Genomic DNA, 13,254 nt, shown 5'->3' with positions numbered 1-13,254 from the left:
TCAACTGCTGCTGAGGAGTCTTCTGGTGTACTAGTGTGGTCATCTTCTCAATATTTCAGCACATGAAGTAGGGGAGACTCATCATTCTCACCCTGGTAAAGTACATCAACAATCTGATATGATAAGAATATTGGCGAGAAGACCGGTCCTCACAGCTGAAATATTTCATTATGAGTTTCATCAAGGGAGCATATGAGTCTTTCAGGTACCAAAAGGGAAACACTCTACTGAGTTGCCTCTAATAAACGGGCTTGATGTATGGTTCATAGTGTTCCCTGTCAATCTGCTGCCTTTTATTCCACTACTCTCCGACATTAGGAATGTTGGTTGCTAGAGAAATAGACTCTGGTGTCAAGGTAAATGTCACACCAACTAGAGTGGTTTGGCCATTATGTAGATGAAGCACAAATAACCGGGATAACTCATGATGATACTGGACTCTAGCAACCATCTCACAGAATTGATAATAGGATTGGTTTTGGAAGCATGTGATAGCAAGAGGGCAGGCCTGCAACTCAGCAAGTGAAGTAGGCTCCTCTCTTATATGTTTTCCACCCCTGTGAGGTCTCCTTGGTGCATGCACTTCTATAGGAGAGTCACTTTGTGTCTCTTCTTCTCGGTCATATGAAGGATCAGATTCCATGTTGGCTAATGTGTGAGTTTTCTTGATGAGTATGAAGAGATTTATGGTGATTTTAACGTTTTCTTCCACCAAGGGTAAGAATATGTGAGGGACTATGGATGGGGAGGATATGAGGGGTTTTGGGACTATTATTACAGGTTTTGTGGGAAATAGGGAATTAGGGAACAATATTGAAGCTTTAGGGACAACAATTAGGGTTTGGGGATTTGTAATTAAGATTTGGGAGGATGGGATTTGGGGATAGGGGTAAATGAATTTTAGGAATATGGGAGTTTACGGAATGGGTGGATAAGCTGGGAAAATAAATGGAGGAGCAACAAAGTGAGGGAGTGGTAGAATGAATTTGGCAGCAAAATGACAGTGCAAACCCTAGGCAATGATTTTTGAGAAATTGCAAGGAAATAGGGTTTGATTTTCTTCACACAACCACCATAAAATTTTTAAGAAAAATTCCTTCACTAGCATGGAAAATATCTCAACTTACTTGCACACTAGAAGACTTGAGTGATTTTGGCAATGTGAGAGAGTTTTTGAGAAAATCGAGTTTGGCAGCTCTATGTGCCGCGCATCAAACCCAACATGCCGCACCTCCTATGTGCACCACTCCAGTTCAAAATCAACACTGAGGAGGTCAGCCCTATGTGCCGTGCATGTTATATGTGTCGCGCCTCTCAACCAGTGCGTCGCGCCTCCAAAACTGAATGCTTTTGCTGCGATTTTTCCAACACAGCTTTCTACTTGCTCAATATTGCTTCTTGGAATTCCGATGAGCTTTTTAATTGTAAAAAATGATTTATATACAAAAGCTTTTGATTTTTCCTTCATAAAACCCACTTTTATAATGTTTGCAATGTCACTTACTTTTTCAACTCTGTTTTTGGGAAGTTTACTTTATTTGTGCCTTTGATGAACCGAATGACTTGATTTTTTTTGTCTGCCTTGCAGGGATGGAGCTTCTGAAGCTTGGAAAGGTGACTAAGGTTTCCACTGAAGTGATTTACATATGAGAGAACTGAAATCACATGAATTTATACAACAAAAACCTAAAATACCCTGTTTTTCCTCAAAACAGGGTTTTGAGGAAAAATACATTTCCGAGCATGAGATTATGAAATTTATTGGTACTGGAACTTTATTCAACCTCCTCATGCACCTACTGACTGTTATTGGACATTTTGAAGACTTTTTTGATGAAACCCTAGACCTAATAAAATTGAAACCCTAGAAATGACTCTTGAAAATTTAAAGACAAAAAGTGACTGCAGATGATCTTGATGAATGGAAATGGGCCAGCAGGTAAAGGACATGAGGAAAAATGTACAACAAGCCACTATCTTTAGATGATACATGCTCCTAATGGAATGCTTGACTGAGTGAAACACCTAATATGCAATGCAACAAGAGAATTTGATCTCTAACGAAGGGATGAAGATACTGACACTAACACATAGAGAGTAGAATATGGAAACTATCTAAAAATAACTCTAATCTACATATGCAACTCTACAAGCACCCATCTAATCAAATAGCCTTGCAAACACTCATTGGACTTATGAAGAAATGTGTTCTCAATACTTGTTTTTCTAGATCACACACCCCACTTCTCTTTGCGGTTCACCTTTCATGCATTTTCAAACTGGAACCCTTGAGTTTCTTGATAGGAACATCACAATAGAAATATATTCATAGCACATAATCAAAACTCTCAATACAAAACATCAATAATTTAATTAAACTCAAATTGTAGTCATCTCTCACATTCATACATCATCCTCAACTCACATATCCTCAATACATTTTCTGTAAATAAACTAGATGCAGAAACTCAATGAAGAAATAATATATAACTGCCATATAAAAACATGAGACACTACTATAGCCAATCTATGAAAATCATGTTAGAAAGATATATAAACTCAAATAAGACTTTTCCCCTGCAATCACAAATGCATTAGGAAACCCCTTTGTAACCCTGTCACTTTTCTTCTGCATATAAATAGTCTTCAACCATGCATATTTCTATCTCTTTTATAGTTATACCTCCATGCACACTCTGCTATAGAAACTTCACACTCCTCACCATTGGCACTCCAAAATACTATGACAATTTTCTCACATAAGAGAACAAACTAAATGAGAAACCTTTCTACTCATATTCATAATTTCTAGAAATGGTTAAATCAGTAAATTCTTCAAATGATGGAGTTCACCCAAATCATTTTCACATGCTTCATATTTGATTGAGATAGGCACCTTAACCAAATCAAGCCACTTACTACACTATCATTTTTATATTTTCAACTTTGATCATCTTCTATAGGTTCCTCAAACTTTTCCGACCTTTACATAAAAAATCGTGAAAAAACATTGTCAGAAAAACCACAAAATAGCTGGCAAGCATGAGGAATAGGGAGGAAATGTTACAGATCCATTTGGGCACATCAAATCCCAACATTTAGATCAGTGATTTAAGACTCATCAAACCCTAAAATTAGATGTTTCCTGCCCTAAAAAATTCAACACTTTGAGTGCCTCCATCCCAAACTGTTTCATGACTTGAAGATATCCAGAAATTGCCTCTACAAGGGCCAGCATAGGTAAGCCCTTATGAAGGTGCAGTGCAGAGCAGCTAAGTCCACTACCAAGGTGCTCTATAGAACACTTAGGCTTCCTTTCACCTATGCTGGGTGAGAATGAGCGAAATTCACATAGGGTTTGGGAATATTCTTATCTTGTGGAGTCACCTAGAAGTTTCCCTATCTTATCAACTCCTATGAGCTCGAAAATGGATGAGGAATGAGTTAAGGATAATCCTATCCTCTCATCCCTTCCTCCATGGAACTAATTCTAAGTATGGAAGGCCATTCAATGTCACCATTAATGACAAAACCTCCTTCATCTTTCTATAAATTGACCACTTTTCTAAGTGATAAGGGGCTGGACTATGTTGAATTGTAAAGAGATAATGTTGCTATGGGACTTGACTTTGGAGCAAATGATATGATGCCACAAGCTTTTCTTGCTTTTTATGTGATGTGGATGGGATCTAAGCTGGAGGAATGACTTTGAATCAGATAGTAATGGTTGTAATTCCTTATTCTATCTAATAAATTGTTTGAATCTTTTCCCATATTTGTGTTCTTTCATAATGCTTATATGTATGAATTGCTTATGATTACTTTCATTTATATTCAATGGATCGTATGCTTTGATCGGTTTTCATCTTCTGTTGTATTGAGAGGGTACTTTTCAAGCATTTTAATTACGTGAAGGAGCGATGGAATCGATACAAGGGAGTCAAGAGGAAAGCGGAACTACAGGTAGGCCTTCTATCCTCTCTTCTTCTCTATTACTTATAGGGAAAGTCTAAAACACTTTAAACTGTTGTTCTAGGCACAGCTAATTATTTAGTGAATTAGTATTTATCCATAGATGCTAAATTCTCCAAAAAAAAGTTGGTGACTCCACTGGGGAAGAATCCTTTGTCCTCGTAGCTTATCCACCTCCTAAGACATCCTTGTAGACTCTATTTGTGCTCATAGATTGTAATTCAGCTTTTTACATTGAAAAAATTGGTCAAAACTGTGTCAAATTTCCTCTTGAAATGGCTTATTGTCACCAGCATAGGCTTATGAGGGACACAGTGCCCTGCATAGCATCCCTGGCTTAGGGACAATGCTCTAAAGTGCACTGTCTCCCACTCTGGGCTACGCTAATCCTCCTAGGATCACTTTCCCCACTTTGGAAAGAGTTTTTACCAAGTTTTCTCTATTTGATTGTTTGTTGATTGATCAATGAATGTCATGTCTCTGAAAACGAGTGTTTCTCCTACTCTAGCCCAACTTTGATTGGATTAATTAATGTTTCTTCATGTTTTCTTTGTAATTATCGATCAATAGTCAAAGTTAGGATATAATTGATTAATCATTCATTCAAAAGAAAGTGTCATAAAGTTTTATCTTCCTTCGAATCTGAATTGTTGTAAAAGTCTTCGTTCATATGAAATATAGATTGATCGCATGTGCATATTTCGTTTTTGTTCATATTCACGTTAAGGGAATCAAAAAGAAATACATGCATGTTGCATTAAAAAAGTTTATGTGTGTTGATAGGAATAGTGTAGGGAAATTGCATTTATATTGTGCTCTTTGCTCTTTGATCAAAAGAAATATGATTCCTCTATCCCTAAGTAGCTAGGATTTTCATTGTTAAATTGAATGGAAAGAGTGCTTATCATGATAGTTGCATTCCTAGGAATTTCATAATACATCATGTGGTGAACTTGAAAGGAAAATTCCTAAACAAGATAAACTTAAAATAAACATCAATTTACCTAATGGAGCATTGTCATTAAAGAGAACATTTAGTGGTTATAGGCTATAGACATGTTCCAGCATTGTAAAACAAAGCAATTATCGCTAACTTGCCAACAATACATCCTGAGTGTGATACCTCATTCCACGTAGGTGAGTATATCATAGCTCGTCCACGTACCCTCAGGTATATAGGGCGGTGTTATAGTACGTAATGTATATGGGAATGCTCTCACTGTGACATTTTGCATTAGACAATGCTTATACGGGCTGGGCCTCCACATATCTTCGGGTATATATGGGAGGAAAACTCTAGGTTGCTATGCATCCTTAAGTAACCGAGTCAACCACCTTGTAAACTGTGATACACTGAACACAGCATTCGAGGAGATTGTCTGCCCATGCTTCTTGGTTCGCTAGGAGGTATTCTGTAGTTCACAGTTGCTTGGTAAACCTTTTGCCTTGTATACCCCTTTTTGTTTATTTCTTTTTTGATAATAAAATTAATTAGCAACCATGGAGGAACATCAACCCATACCCCATCGTTCGCAGAGAACAGTGAGCAAACTGCCTTTGCCTCCCGAAGCAACACTAATTCAGGAAAATTAGTCTCACTTAACTGACTCTAGTACATCAAGAAATCTTAGTTATTCATCTGAGTTACTTGAATCATCTATTTCAGTAAGTATAGAGACTCTAGTTACTCCAACTATTTCTAGCCCATCAGTTTCTAAAGAAGAAGTTTCACAATTACCTGAGGACATTAGCACTGATCCTAGTGAAATAGTAACCGAGGTTGTTCAACAAAAAGTTGATTTTCAACTTGAAATGGCTCAACAAGAAAGTACTTCTGAACTTGAATTAGTTCAACCAAAATTTAATCCAGAATTTATCCCAGTTCAAATGGAAGTTACATCTGAACCTGAGGTTGTTTAGGAACCTCTTTCTGAAACTGTTGTTCACTTACCTAAACATCTAGACTTCAAATTTGAACATTTAGAAGATTTTACTTTACTGGAAGATGATCAGCTGGTTACCCCTTAGACATTAGTAACTATTGAAACTTCAACTTCATCAACTCCAGAAATATTATACGGACCTGACGGTGGAGTTCTTCTACCAAGTTTAATTGATATAGAGGAGGAATTGGAATAATATTCCACACACGGAACCCCGTTTCACTTTGGAACTGGGCTTTATCTTTACCCTAATACTCCTGATCTTTTCACTTCATTTGATCCTGCTTCTTTTCAAGTACCTGTCTATTCTTTAGGACAACTTTTAGGTCGGTTAACTATGGCTGAACAACCGTCAACATCTCAGACTGTATCATCTGATGAAGTTGTAGCAGAATATTCTGTTGTAACCTCTTTGATGTTTTCTATGACACCTGAGTCACACTTGTATGGTGAATCGTCTATCCCGGTTGGTTACCAATCATTGTCTGGAACCCACTTAGGGTTTTCTTCTATACCATGGTCATCACCCATGTCCTCAACCATAATTTTACCTAGTTCTTCTCTAATGGGAACTCAACAGTTTGATCCTGCATATCAGTATCAATCTGGTCAACAAAGACCTATGTATCCATTTAATATTGGATTGCCACTATATGGAGAGAAATATGCTTATTCACCGTATCCTCCTTATTTCAGAGCACTACCATATGGTAACATCCCACAGTATTCAGGCCAATATGGAATTAGAGTTTGTCAATGGAAACCAACAATGTCAATTCAACCGAGGCTTGTGTATCCAAAAAAACCAATGCAAACTATGTCAGCGATTTCTACTACACGTGTTGTTACTATTGTACGACAATCACAAGTTCTAATTGTTATATCTGAACCAGTACAAACTGATCCTTCTACCTTGCAATCACAAGTTCCAAGTCAAGAAGTTCAAGTTCCTCAAGTTGTTGTACAACAACCACTTGTTTCTAGAGTTCAGCAACAACCTCAGGTTAGTATACCCTTATCTGGACTGATCTAGGCTTACACCGGTATATTTTATTCACAACTTGGCCAACCTTTCATTGTTGGACAAAAAAAACTATTAAATCAACAACAGGTGTACCAAAAACAACAACAGTTGATTCAACAATCATGGCAGCCTTAATTTCAACAAACCCAATTCCAACAATTCCAACCCCAGTTTGGACTTGTTCCATAGGCTCAACCTGGTTTTTTTCAATCTCAAGCTTGCCAAGGTCCTAGTCAACAAGGCTTTGCAAGTTATGGACAACCACACATTCAACCTAGTTATCAACAACCACCTTATATTGGTTTTGTTCAACAACCATACCAAGTTTACCAAATGCAGACGCCCTATGTCGGTATGTAAATACCTATTGCTCAGGCAATTCCATCATATCCCGGGTATGCTCAACCTAACTTGAATCGACAGTTTTCATTTGTAGCAACTTTAGAATTACCAGATTTAAATCGGCTCACTAATGATCCAATCTTATATGCACCTTGGTGGCCGATATTTTCACATAAGTCACCATCTGACATACCGAAATTTAACAGAATTACTAGAGAAGACCCATCAAATCATGTCATGACCTTTCATTTGTGGTGTTCATCAGACTCCTTAAATGGTGATTCGTTCAGACTTCAACTTTTCCAAAGAACACTTACTGGTCTAGCTGCTAAATGGTACATTGAATTACCAAGAGCTTCTTTTGATAATTTCACCACTTTAGCCACTAAATTTTTTACCCACTTCCAGTTACCTATCACATATGAGACTGGAACGGAACTCCTAACCAACATTAAATAGACTACTACTACCCATATATTAGATCAGATTCATGAGTGGTGGTGTCGTCGTTTAATGGTTACGACATATGTTCCTGATCAGCTTTTAGCTGAGTGGTTCATAAAATCATTGTTGCCATCAATCACTGAGGATGTGGAAAAAGATGAAGTTGTCACAGAAGAGCAAGTTATTGCTCATGCACAATACTTGGATTTGATTTACACACAATCCGGCATGCTTTATTATAAAATTCCCAATGCATCTCGACCAACTTTCACTATTCCCCCTCCTCCACAATCAAGTAAGGACCCTCATGCTAGCAACGGTGTGATCAGTTCTTCAAGCACACAAACAATAGGAAACCATCTGGTCAAACTCTTGTTGTTTCCAATCAAACTACCAATGCATCAGAAAATACTCTTGCCTCTAAGATTAATGTTGTGTCATCTGACAAAGGCAAAAATCCAAAGCAACCAGGAAGCAAGAAAAAGGGGAAAAATAAAAAGAAAAAACAAAATTCCCTTCTAGAGAAATCATCTGATTCCTCTACTTCTAATATGTAATGACAAGAATTTTATAAGAGATTATCCACACCACTCCGAGGTCTCTAAACTTTTAAAGACATCAAACACATCAGCAATGTTGACTGATTCGTTTCCAACCTCGGAGACACATTTGGTTCCACATCCCAAGTACTCATGTTATCCATCACAAAGCCACAAAATGAAGTTTTGGTGTCAATGAGAAACAAGGATTATGGAAATTCGTCATCATCGTTGTATAATCAGGCCACTAATCAACCTAATCCTTCGACTTCGATTTCATCTAAATTTGTTCCACCCATTGTACCTTAATCGGCAATAAAACCACCAAATGGAGTTGTGCACAAATTGACTTTCAACCCTCAGGCTCGAGCATCTCAAAATTATAACATAGTGGAAGATCTTGCTCAATTGCCATTTGCTATGTCGACACTCAAGGTGTTGCAAAATTGTCCCTCCCAAAAGTAGGCTTTACTATTAGAAACAGGCAGAATAGATCCTGCAGATTCAAATCTTGTGGTTTTTAACCATGCGGGATATACACCACAGTTACCACCACAGTTACCAGCACAATTAGCTTTCCTAATCCAAGTAAAAGCTCTCAAAAAAAATTTTCATCAAACTATTATTGATGAGGGGGAATCTACTTGCATTATGTCCATGAGCTATTGGAAAACACTTGGTTCACTACCGTTGTCACGATCACCAACCACGTTGAAAGCTTTTGATGGAAGAACATATACTTCATGTGGGATTTTGAGTAACCTGCAAATTGAACTTGGGGGAAAAACAATTACTATTGAAGTTGAGGTAGTCGACAGAACCCTCGATTACAACATTTTACTGGGAAGACCTTGGGTATATTCTATGGATTTTGTGGTTTCCACGTACTTTTGTACTATTGCATTCCCTTTTAATGGTGGAATCATAGTGATTGATCAGCTAGCCTTCTTTTCCAATAGTTCATAGGCTATGGGAAGCATTATGTTGGTACACAGACCCCCGCTATCACTTCAAAGTGTTGGAGTAAGTCTCTTTAAATATCCTTCCCTAATGGGTACTTTTACCCTACCGTCACCATCTAATTTGGTGAAAGTGGCAAGAGTAGAGACTTGCAACATGATTTCCTCCACCTCATCTGATTTAAGGAGGATTACCAACAAAGTTGAAGTTGATACTAATATTGAGGTGATGCTATTAAGCCCCATTGAATCATCATATTAATCAATCTTTCGTGCTTGTACGGAAAACCCAAATCTTCACTCAACAATTTTATGGGTAGATAGGTTGTTAGAATATGGTACCTCTTCGGATCCTTTCTCACGTATACATTCTATGGATGAAGAGATCATCCAATCAATGATGATAGGAGAGGAACTGTAGGAACATTATCATCATCGTTCCCATCTTCTAGATGATGTCGAAGATTATTCAAATGAACTAAACCACCCATCAATCGTTGATTTCCTATCGAATTCAGTTTTCATAGACACAATCGAATCTGAGCGAAATCTATCAAATATTTAAGAAACAATTTCTATTAATATTTCGACCAAGCCTAATATTTTAGAGAACATTCATGTCAGAAAATCTTGTTCTCCATTGGAACTTGATAATTACTATATTCTTTTTCGTGAATTTAGAGATATTTTTGCATTGTCTTATGAGGAGATGCCAGGCATTGACTCTAGTATTGTTGAACACGAAATTAAAAGGTACCCTGATGTCAATCCAATTCGTCAGTGACTTCAACCTATTCATCCAAAGAATGCTGCTGCAATTAAAGCAGAAGTTGAAAACCTTTTGCGGGTTGGTTTCATTTACCCTGTTCCTCTTACTAACTGGGTTTCCAACATTGTTCCTGTCATGAATAAACAAGGAACAATACGAGTGTGCGTCAATTATAGGGATGTAAATCAGGCATGTCCAAAGGACAACTATCCTACACCTTTTGTCGACCAGATTATTGACAAATGTGCCGATGTGAAATATCCTCATTTATGGATGGATTTTTGGCTACAATCAAATCAATATATACCCACAGGACAAATCGAAAACAACTTTTATTTGTCCATGGGGCACATTTTCCTATAGAAAACTCCCATTCAGTTTGAAGAACGCTGGGGCCACATTTCAAAGGGCAATGAATTATGCCTTCCAGGACATCAAGCACATTGTTCAACCTTACCTTGACGATTTACCTGCTCATTCATGAAAGTGGACTGATCACCCGCAACATTTGAGAGTAATATTTTTCGGTGCCGAAACTACAAGATTTGACTTAGTCCACACAAATGTCTATTTTGCATTGGTTTTGGTCATTTGCTTGGATTTGTAGTGTCTCAAGAGGGGATTTGACTGGATCCATTAAAGGTTTAGGTAATTCTAGGTTTTCCTCCACCTTCAAATCTTTTACAGTTACAGAGACTCCAAGGGAAAGCCAACTTTCTAAGGAGTTTCATTCCTAATTACGCTGAGATGGCTAAAGGTTTTACACATCTTTTGAAAAAGGAGATTCCATTTCATTGGGATCAGGTTGCGCAAGATTCCTTTGACGCCCTTAAAGATACCCTGATTAGAGCTTCATTAATGTACTCTCAAAATTATCAAAATGACTATTACCTGTATCTCACCACTGCAGATACAACCATTGGCATGGTTCTAGTCCAGGAAGAAAATAGGATTGAACATCCTATTTATTACATGAGTCGTAATCTCAACGATACAGAAAGTAAGTACTCTTACGTTGAAAAACTAGGTTTGGCAGCTGTACAAGCTGTTTAAATATTTCGTCACTATATCCTGTTACAGAAAACAACTGTCATTTCAAATTGCAACCCTATGATATACATTCTATCACGACAATTGCTGGGGTCAAATATTCGAAATAGATAGTTATTTTATAGGAATTTGATTTAGAATTCATCAAGACTAAGTCAAAGAAACCTCTAGTTTTTGCTAAGTTACTATGTGACCTTCCCTCGACCTCCATTGAATCAACATCCAAAACATCAATTTTGGATGAGTCTCTGTTTCTAATTTTGTCATTTGATGCCTGGTATGGAGATATATTGATCTATCTCCAAACCCAAACTTTCTGGACAGATACCTCTCACTCGTAACAACGACGTATTCATTACCAAGCCAAATATTATCTGATCATTGGCAACACACTTTACCGTCTTGGTATCAATAAGGTTTTATGGAGGTGCCTCATGCATGAGGAGGCTAATAAAGCATTGAATGATTGCCATTCAAGTGCCTGTGGTGGACACTTATCTGGATATGCAACCGCAAAAATGATTCTTTGTGCTGGTTACTTCTGGCCAACTATATTTAAAGATTGTATTATTGCTGCCAAAAGTTGTCATGCATGCTATACATATGACCAAAAAACGATTACCACCTGCACCACTGCATCCTGTCATTGCTATTGGCCCATTCACCAAATGGGGCATTGACTTTATGACATGTAACCCCACCTCGACTGGGGGGCATGGGTATATTATAGTCGTTGTTGACTATTTTACCAAATGGGATGAGGCGATGCCAACATTGCACAACAGTGGCGAAACGACTGCTCTTTTATTTTTTAACCATGTTGTTGGCCGGTTTGTTGTACCACAAGCCATAGTTACAGATTACGGGTCACATTTTTGCAATCAAATGATGGCTGAGTTGACTGCTAAGTTAGGATTATCACATGATAGTTCTGCCCCATATTACCCGCAAGCGAATGGACAAGTTGAGTCCATCAACAAGGTCCTGAAGCAGATGTTGCAAAGAATGATAGGGGTTCATAAAATGAACTGGGAGTTAACCCTATACTCTACCTTGTGGGTATATCGAACCTCGGTGAGAAATGCAACTGGATTTACACCGTTTCAGTTGGTGTATGGTTTGGAAGCAATCTTACCGATACAATGTGAAATTTCATCACTCAAACTCATGATTAACCTGTTAACCAACACTTTTGAAGAAGAAGCATGTTTCTTGAAATTAATCCATCTGGATGAAACCCATCATGATGCTGCATTAGCTAATGAAGCACACAAAAAACATATTAAGGCGCAATATGATAGAAATGTCAAGCCTCTTATCTTCTTAGTAGGTGACCTAGTCTCGCTTTATGATCAAGAAGTTGATAAACTTGGAGCAGGGAAATTCAAACCAATGTGGATGGGTACTTATGTTGTCAAACGCGTTCTGGGAAAAGTATCCTACGAGTTAGTAGATTATGATGGGATTACATTGTCGCAGCCCCAAAACAAGCTGTACCTTAAATGTTACTATGCTTGATTAAGTGTAGTAAAACTCACTGTATATATGTTTTCATTGCATGTGTGTGTGTGTGTGTGTGTCTTTTAGATATTTTTATCTGGTTAGTAATTCGCTTTGCATTTGTTGCAGATGTCGAAGTCTTTGGAACCTTTTTTTGGTTATGTTGATGGTGCTAGTAATAGTACGCAGAATTTGTCTTCTGCAACATGAGCCATTTTTGCTCCAAGTGGTGAGTTAGTGAGTTTTCAAGGGATTTGTATCGGTCAATCGACGAACAATATTGTTGAGTATAGCACATTGATTGAACTACTCTCTGATGCCATTTCACTTGGAATTCGATGAATCATCGTTAGGCTGGACTTGCAACTCGTTGTACTACAACTAACAAACATTTATATTGTCTGAAATCCAACAATTTTTCATATGTTCCTTAGAGTTTAAATTTTGGAAAGACGTTTTGAACACATTCAATATCAACATATTTCCAGAAATCTTAACACATTAACTGATTCTCTATCGAATTATGTGTTAAATAGACATTTGCGACATATGTAAAAGTAATATTTTCAATTCACATCATCAGTTGAATAGGATTGCATATAACCATAAAAAAAAACTGAAAGTAAAATAGATAGGTGTTTTAAAAGTTTTTACAAAATTTGTACCCAAGACATATTTGGTCATCTGACCCGAAAACTCAAAAATGCATACA

The sequence above is a fragment of the Pinus tabuliformis genome, chromosome 4_2, assembly GCF_031772625.1.
Source record: "Pinus tabuliformis cultivar Carrire ecotype Pingquan chromosome 4_2, CPIR1, whole genome shotgun sequence".
NCBI lineage: Eukaryota > Viridiplantae > Streptophyta > Pinopsida > Pinales > Pinaceae > Pinus > Pinus tabuliformis.
Note: the sequence above shows the minus strand (reverse complement) of the source record.